Source organism: Anticarsia gemmatalis, chromosome 7 (genome assembly GCF_050436995.1).
Source record: "Anticarsia gemmatalis isolate Benzon Research Colony breed Stoneville strain chromosome 7, ilAntGemm2 primary, whole genome shotgun sequence".
Classification (NCBI taxonomy): domain Eukaryota; kingdom Metazoa; phylum Arthropoda; class Insecta; order Lepidoptera; family Erebidae; genus Anticarsia; species Anticarsia gemmatalis.
The window spans coordinates 9,699,846-9,708,827 of record NC_134751.1 but is presented as its reverse complement, the minus strand read 5'-3'; positions in this window follow the sequence as shown (position 1 = coordinate 9,708,827).

Sequence of the window (8,982 nt, the reverse complement as noted above, 5' to 3'; positions counted from 1 at the left end):
ACTGCCATGGTATCACTTTTTAAAATGTCTTCAAATCTTTCGTTTAAGAATTATCCATCAAAGCAAATTATAAAGATAGGGAACAAAGAGTCATCATTTTCGTCGAATTGCAAGTTATCAGTAGGTACATATGTATATTGCTTCTACGCCAAACAATAACCAGGTTTTATTTTGTTACATAAAATTGTCAAAAGAAAAAATATTGAATCGTTAAAAAAACAATAGCAGTCTGGAAACAGAATCGCAACAAAAGAACTCGTAAGAACAATCCACCAGTAACTGATTGGTAGATAAAATTCGTACGTATTGTGGCTTTATTTATCGCCCTATACTTGAGTTGCAACGCCATAACCGAACTGAGTAAAATACGGCCTCGACTACAAGTCTGTTGACAAAGATGTAGAGTCACTAAAAGTGCCCTAGAAGTAAGATATTTTGTAGTTTTAACCTCCGACGTAAAAAGAGGTTAGAGAGAGGAGAGACTATTTGTCTTTATGTATGTTTATCTCTAGCGTCCGACGTCGATTCAGCCGTCAAGGTGATACAATATTACTTAGATTTAGATTAGCTTAATAAATGCATTTTTTTTCTTTGTGTGTGTCTACGTCTAAATTGAAGCAATTATTATGTTATGTTATAGTCATAATTTCCCATTGTATGTACCTATATTATAATACATTAATCAGTGTATTACAATATTTTGGAGCGAACTTTGAATACTTACAACAAAAAACTTATAAGTCTTATCTAGGTGGTTTTAGCTAGCCAGCAGGATCAATGTTAGACAAGTACACAATTTTATTGCAAGACGCTGCGCGCTGTGTGAGGACCATGGCTCATCTAGTGTCTCTACATCCCTCTACCAATGCATTTTGTATACTACCCACGTAGATGCACTAGCAACGGTTGAAGGCAAATAAATTCCGCGATTTGTGGTTGGAAAGCTTCCAGGACGCTGTTGTTGGTCGACTTGGGATGTTGGGTGCCCAAACACGGCTGGTAAGCTACAGAAGATAGTCCCGTGACATATTTTGTTGCTAATTTATTTTGGCAATGTACTGCTGTGATTAAGTACGGGTTTCTTGTAGCTCTGTACGTTGTTGTGCTGTTATGATAACGATGCTCACGCTTTTAAAATATTCTATGTGCGTATGGTTTACTATAAGAAACCCATTGCTCATCCATTGTAAATAATACAAAATATTCTGTGTATGGGTTACTATAAGAAACCATACATAGAATATTTTAAATACATTTATGGTTTATTTTAAGAAAATATTAGTTCCTTTGTCTGCATAGTAAGCTTTTCTAAAGTAAACGGTAAAAAAAATATTGTAACAGTCATAAGGAGTCACGCAAGTAATATAACATTTTTTTTTATATGGTTATGAAGTCAGCCAATAGAATTTTCATTTCAAAGAAAAATGATTCAACTATGTTCATGATATATCGTATGCAAGCCGTGTCACAATAAATACCGTTAACAACAGATAGTAAAGATTTCTTTATCGTTATGAATGACACAAATTCGTATTGATAATAATACTGAAATGTTTTGGTGTCTTTCAAATCACTTGAACATGTCATTTGCAACATTATCAGCTTCCGATTCAAACCGTTTTGTACATCAGTACGGAATAAACAATAACGTGACGATAAGATTTTTGATAAAAATAAATTATTTATTGCTCGTCATGTCATTGTCATCATCAGATAATTATCGCTTAGGTAAGTTAATGGAAACATACCTCAGCGATGATTATCTTTCTGCAATCGTTTTATAATGAGGTGTAATTATACGCGAAGATCAAAATCTTACTAACATTATAGGTAAATGCTAAAATTTGTATGTTTGAACAGACATTTTCTAATCAATGGCGCCAAAAGTATTGAAATTTTATTGTCATGACGACAAGGATCACAATAATGCTTTAGTAATAACTAACTTTAGCTGGTAGCTTCGTTCGCTTACACTGTGTTTTGGTAGCCGCATCTCATGTTCTTCTCTTTTTCTCAACCAATTCAGCAGATAAATCATAACAGTCAGTTCGCATTTACAACATTAGTATGGATCAAAAAACGTTTTCATAGATACGTTTTGCTCATTATAATGATTACACCTTATCCTAAGTTTTGCTTTACTAAGAACATTCAGTACCTACAATAAAATCCGCGAATAAAAAGCGAATACTAGAATTAAGGTCGGAATAATGTTGAGGAAGTAAAAGGAAGGGCGACGCGCGTAAATCTAAGTAATCTAACCGTAAAGTTGGATTTAATTATGGATACTAGCTTCTGTTGAATTGTTTTGTTTAAATTCTTTGATTCACCTATTGTTCTTTGTTTTTCAAGTGTTTGGTGTAAAGTTTAAAGTCTCTTTAATAGTGATTGGGCAGTGTTTGTCTAGTGAGTGAGTTTGTTGGTCTTTTTGTAGGTAAAAAGATTTTTGTTTTGAATTATTAAAACACTTTTTTTTGCCAGCTGTGTAGTATATTCCAGCATCATGCTAACTGGCACAATGCTCTGGCCTGGTAATTTATCGAAAAATCGCCATGGACAACCGGGTACATTTCTTAATTTTGTATTAAACCTGATTAATACTTACAAACAGTTTTTTTTTGTACCGACTGTAAAGAATTGCGATATAGTACCACTTTAATCGTTAACTGAATCAAATGCCTCTCGAATTACATCTTTCATGTTACTGCATATAAAATTAGATACCGTATTCAAATATACTGTAATATCGTTCAAAATATTCCAAACGAAACACGCGCCACCTATACAGGTGTACTACCGGCTTTAGATCCGAATATAAGCTGGAACAAATGTGTTCAACTATGAACACGATTCTCTACTTAATCTAGATATCCCAGCATTCTTTTCGGTTCGGTCAGTCGGACGAGCATTTCGATTCATTGTTCGTACGTGATTTCATGGAATCAGCTCTTATATTCTCTGGAGCTAATAAGTAGTTTTATCTCGTTATAATCTTCTTGCTGGCTACGTTTTTATACTAACGTGATTCTGATTAATGCATGAACTTTTTTATGTTCTAGGTTCGGATTATTGTTCCACGTTTATTACTTACTGTAGTGCTTTCCTGTAGCCTGGGGTTAAAACGGTTCTCATATAAAATTAAGTTTGCATGAAATGCGGCTAACACATATAAATACAACTTTGCTATCAATGGTCTGAAAGTACGTAGATTCATGAATACAATTTTACACTTTCCTCTTTTTATCATAAAGTATGAATGCAGTAGTAAATCACGAAATCACTCCACTTGAAACCTTTTATCACAATTTCCTATTAGTACTTTAAACATTTCAATTGAAAAATATCTCCAACAACACTATATTTATTCTGAACGAGTACTGGACACGTAAAATTACGACTTCCCTTACAAATGCGAAACTTCCGCGCAGTTTAGCTTGACATCATATATCATACTGTGAATGCCATGTTGGGTGACTCAATGTTCTGTCCAATAAACTACTGGCTTTCTTAAAAATACGCTGGATTTTTATATTTACTGTTTGTTTACACGAGTTTGTCTGTTTTGTGAATTTGTGGAAATATAAAAGCATAAACAGGAACCATGTTGGTTCAGGAATGCTTTGAGTATCAATTCGGTTCAGATTTACATAAAAATGTATTGCTCATTGATTTATTACCGCTTATTTTACTTGTAACGTAAGCTTTTTGTGTATAAGTTTAGTTACGCTATGTAAAAAACTATCGGCTTAAAATACACAGTTTCCTAATGCTTAGATAAGCCAGAACAGAACGCGTTAACATTATACGATCAGCTTTAATGTTTCGTCTAAGAAACCTTCTGCTTACTCAAGCAGTTAGAGACTAAGAAATCTTTGTCCACCTTTTAAAATGGCTAAGCGAAACAAATTCTGCGTTGTACTGCCCCCAGGCAATAAATTCACAGTCGTTGTGAAGTGACCGGACCACTTAGCCAGCACCTGCCCGTATCAGTGCAAGTGTGAACGGTTATAACAGGTGGCTTTCTGCCTTCATATAACATAAATTTAAGTTTTATTTTAAAGAAAATTGTACAAATACGAAGTAGATGTAGTAAATTAATACTAGTCCGGGCGATTTCCAATGGCTACCAAAAATTTTCACGCAAGTAACAAGTTTGGGCAAAAGCTGTACAATTCTTGGACGTTAGGCTTATAAACTCTGACGACATGATTAAATATTATCCATAGATGTTTATTTTTAGGTAATGCTAATTACCATCGAAAACACAGTTTATTCTAAAGTACTTAATTACCAAACCATCACATTATATTAAAATCTGACTGAAGTGACCAACGGGTAGCCCAAAGTTAAACCAATGGAGGACTCTATTAGTTAAGAGGCTCAGGCCAGTTGGCAGGAGCTCGCATAAATATTCAACATCATCCGAGTCAGGTGAAAGCTAGTCATATACTGTATAAAGGGCGAGCTCCAAATTGAAACTATATTGCTTTTTGACCTGTTAGTGCTTTGAAGTCAAATAAGTTTGGACAAACAATTTGGGTATAGAGAGATAGATTGCTGCAGCGAGATGACAAATTCTTGGTATTGTCGAATGGTCGTTGTAACAGATGTTGAGCACTTTTGAAATTTATTTTTGGTGAAGAATAAAGTAAAAAACAGTTTTTAATCAAATGAAATATTAAGGATAAACTGTAATTGCCGAAGGAAAGCATAATGACAGTCGCAATGTATCTGATAATAACAAACGCAGTACAGTTTTTGCATCATTTAGGTTTTGAAATACAGTCAAATCATCTTCTTTTCATTAAATAAACCTCCAAACACTTCAATTTGACGACAAACTATAGTAGCAAATGATGCTTTGTCAAAGAAACAATGAGAACGTGATGTCAAAGGATTTGTATCCAAACATTCCCCTACTTGCAAATTACCCGACAATCTTCAAACAAAACTTGCGAAAATCTTAACAAATGTTTTTTTATTCTTGTCCACGTGCTAAATTACTTGTTAAAAGAAAAAACGTGGGGACTCTGTTTCCTTATTTCTTGAATTGTATGCATTAGCGTCCCCTCTTCAAATGTTTAGCGAGGCAATTAAAGGACAATTTATTTCGTCTGTTTTGTGATTAAAATGCTTCGTTCGACGATGTATATTCAGCCTGTTGCGCGTAGGGTGGATATGAGTTTGGATGGAGGGAAAATGATGTCTATACATAATGAAAACAGGGTTTTTTCTTCCTTTATCTTGTTTGTTGTTGTTCTGTTATGGCAGGTTTGAAGGCAGTCATCTGTTACTGTCATGTTGAAGGCAGTTAGAGATATAGTTGCAGTTTTTGGATCCACAAATAAATATGAACATAAACAAAGTTTGGTAGCTTCAATTTATCAATTTTATGTACTAAGCAAGTATACGACGGTATAGGATTTAAGTTTAAGAACTTTATAATACTTCTATTTGAGTTTATAATATTTATATTTGAAAATGTTAGCCTTCTGTAAAGCTTTCCCTAAATAAATAACAAAATTCTGCAATTGATCTACGTCTAAAGCCGTAAACAATTTCACCTCAAGAAGTAATGTCCACAATATCTTAAGACTACCCACAACGGTTTTGTTGTAGCCTTAACTAATGTGAATAGTGGCAGCTCATTTATCGGTGCATTCAGTTCCGTGTGCAATTCTACCGAAATGGTCTTGTTTTAGACAAAATATTTATAGCCTTGTACACTCGCCATGAATGCCGGGATAAATTTAATTTATGCTTGCTGATATCTGGAACGAAAATTAAATTATTACGTTGAAAGTGAAAATTATAAATCTGACCAGAGAACGTAATAGTTAGTTGAAAATCACTGTTGAAAAGCCTCCCGTGTCGCGGACTCTAAGGATTTAATTGCTTAGATTTCCTAAATACGAAACTATTTTCGGTACAGTATATATATAAACCAAAGTTAACTTAGACACTATCGATGCACATTACTAATGAAATCTTTGATCGGAGCGCGGCGCCACAATTGAAATAGTTAAGTATCCAACAACTGTTCAAAGCGGTTGTTCATGCAATACTTACGGTTGCCGTCAAGAAAATTAACTTTGTATTCAGTACAATGACGGGACCCACTAAATTAATTTTAGTAAAGTTAGTTTCACAGAGAAATTCTGTGAAGGGCCAATTTACCCCCGAGCCTCGAGGTTCAGAATGTCTTCAAACGACTTGAAGATGCGGACTAGAGACGTTTTTGGTTTAATTTAAAAGAGCTTTGATGATTTACTGGTTTTGGAACGGCCAATGTCACTCCCCACTGAAGCACTTACAAAGTTTGAATATTTAAACCCCGCTTCTTCCAAATAGCTTGGGCGGATTGTTCCATTCTTGGCTTTTGTTTACTTGTAATAAGACAGTTTTCGAGGAAAAGGTTTAAAATCCATTTATTTATATTTCTTCCTTCTACCGCACATTAACAATTCGAACTCTCTGCTCTCCACCGTATCAACGATAGGTCGTATGTTATACTGTTACCGGTGTCTTAAACTTTGTCTGGACTAAAGAGGTTTTACGTTTTCTGCAATAACTACAAAGATGGCAAAAGGAAAATAGGTTGTGATAAATATTCCAATTTAAATACCATCTAAAAGAGACTCTAGACTGGCGTGAACCCCGCGTTAAACATTATTTCTATATACGACAAGAACATAACTTCAAGGTAAATAGATTACAACGACAGTATGATATTTGAATATTAGTTGAAACTTATTTATGAATATTATTAAAATTACAACATTGTTTTGTTTTTTTCGAAAGTAAGAAAATAAATATGCTGTAGTGGTTAAAACAACACAATTTATTTATTAATATGTGTGTTAGCTTTACAATATTTAGAGGCTCAAAAAAGTCTTGAGATTTTTATTGATTAAAAAGTGTATGTAGAATAAGAGAGATAGAGATTAGTTAACAAGTTTCTAAAGATAGATTATTCAACGACTTCTAAAATAAAAATTTAATTAACTCAAGTAAATTGAGGTGTAACTGAGCATATTGTTCAAACCTAATTTATAGGTGAACTTTTCTCTTCACCGAAACCTAATAGTTTCAAGAGGGTACTATCTAGGGACTTGATAAACTTAAGTTCTATTATGCTGAACTAACACTTTCTCAAACACAGTCCTTAGAGGACACCTATCATGTACCTGTTAATCACCGAATCGGGCCCAAGAGGCTTCAATTTTGTTATCAGGGTCTTAGCTGGGACATAATCTCCATTCGACCAGGAACCCATCTAATGAATTGCAACCAATATAAAATGATCCACTTCACTTCCCGCTAATGAAGAAACATATAACCTAACGAAGGTGTTTATGCATAGAATGAAAGAGCTCTATTAAATGTGGTCGGTACGTAAGCAAACTTAATAATTCAATTTAAATTAATGATAGCTTGGTTATTGCTAGAACTATCGGCGTGGCCTGTCGTAATGGAGGAATAAATAATGTTTACTACAACTGCGCATTATTCCGTGGAACAATGGGGTAGGCTACATTCACCGAACTTATCTTTTTGTATAGAGATAATTTTGTGCGAGCATGTTGCCGCTTTTTGTTGGTTGGTTCGCGTATTAACACTTTATTGTGGTATATTTTCACTTACACCATTTTTCTTTTAATTTTACACTGTTCGCGATTAAAAGTCGAGATTGCAAGTTATGACAATTATGGCTTTAATTCATTTTTCAGTACGGTAGAGGACACAGGAATTGTAGTAGTGGAATTATGTTTATTCTGCCATATATTTTATTATGTACGAGTTAGTAACAAATACGATTATGTTTGTATTTCATGTATTTTTCAATGACATGCTCATATTTATATTACTTAAATATATGACACCTGTGATAATATTGAAAATTGACAAACAGTATTTCTGATTCATAAAACGATATACTGTACTGCATTTACTTTTTGTACTTTAGAATACAACATTTTCAGCAAAATATGAACATGAATACTTTTAATTTCTTCAAGTCAAAACTTATCTTCATTATTTGTAATTTTCTAACACACAGCCACCCACGCCAGTTTACATCGATAATAACCGAACTTGTACAAACATATTCAAATTGGTATTTAGCGAATACGTTCATAGCAGTTGTGCCAACATAAACACGAGCGTCAATACGAGACCCGAAACAGCCGGATTTGTTGTCTGATCATTTAACAGTTAGTTAAGCATTCGATATTCTTGGCTTCGTATAATTTGTATGCTGTTATGGAATTTTAGAGGAGTGTTTGCTTTACGCAAGTTAACAAGTCTATTTTGAAAGTCGGTTGAGGTGCTAATGAATCTGCTAGTTTAAGTATACAATAATATTTGTTACAAAATTAGTTGTAATATACTAATGAATTTTTCGTGCGGCGAAGGATATTTGGATATATTTTTTGGATAATTTGATATAAGTATCTTATTATTTTATTTGAAATGATCATTTAAATGACATTTTCTGCAATGCTTTATTCATTCACGTTTTCACAAATAATACCCATTCATCTTTTCAATGAAAAAGATATTATGTCATTATTTCTCAGCAACTCTGAAAACAAAGCAATCAGATTCGATAAAATTTAACTCACGAAAACAACAGATAATATTTTTATCATCTCATTCAATAACGCAGTGTTCCAGCAAATTGACAATATCACGGCCAAACAGAGAAACTGAATAAGCAAACAATTGTCACTGATTTTAAACATCCCCGAACTGATGCTTTATCAGTAGCGAATCAACATAATTCAGCCTTCCATGAAAATCCAATGGAATTTGTCCATTTTAATAAGTTTAATTAATAGATAGCGGTGAATTATAGCGCCTTTCACATTTATCAATTGAAACATGATTTGCATATAGTTAATTGCATTTGGCACATAAATCTTTGGAGTGAATGAATTTCTGTACTAGTTGTTTGGTGTTCCTGTGTTGTGTACTTTTAAG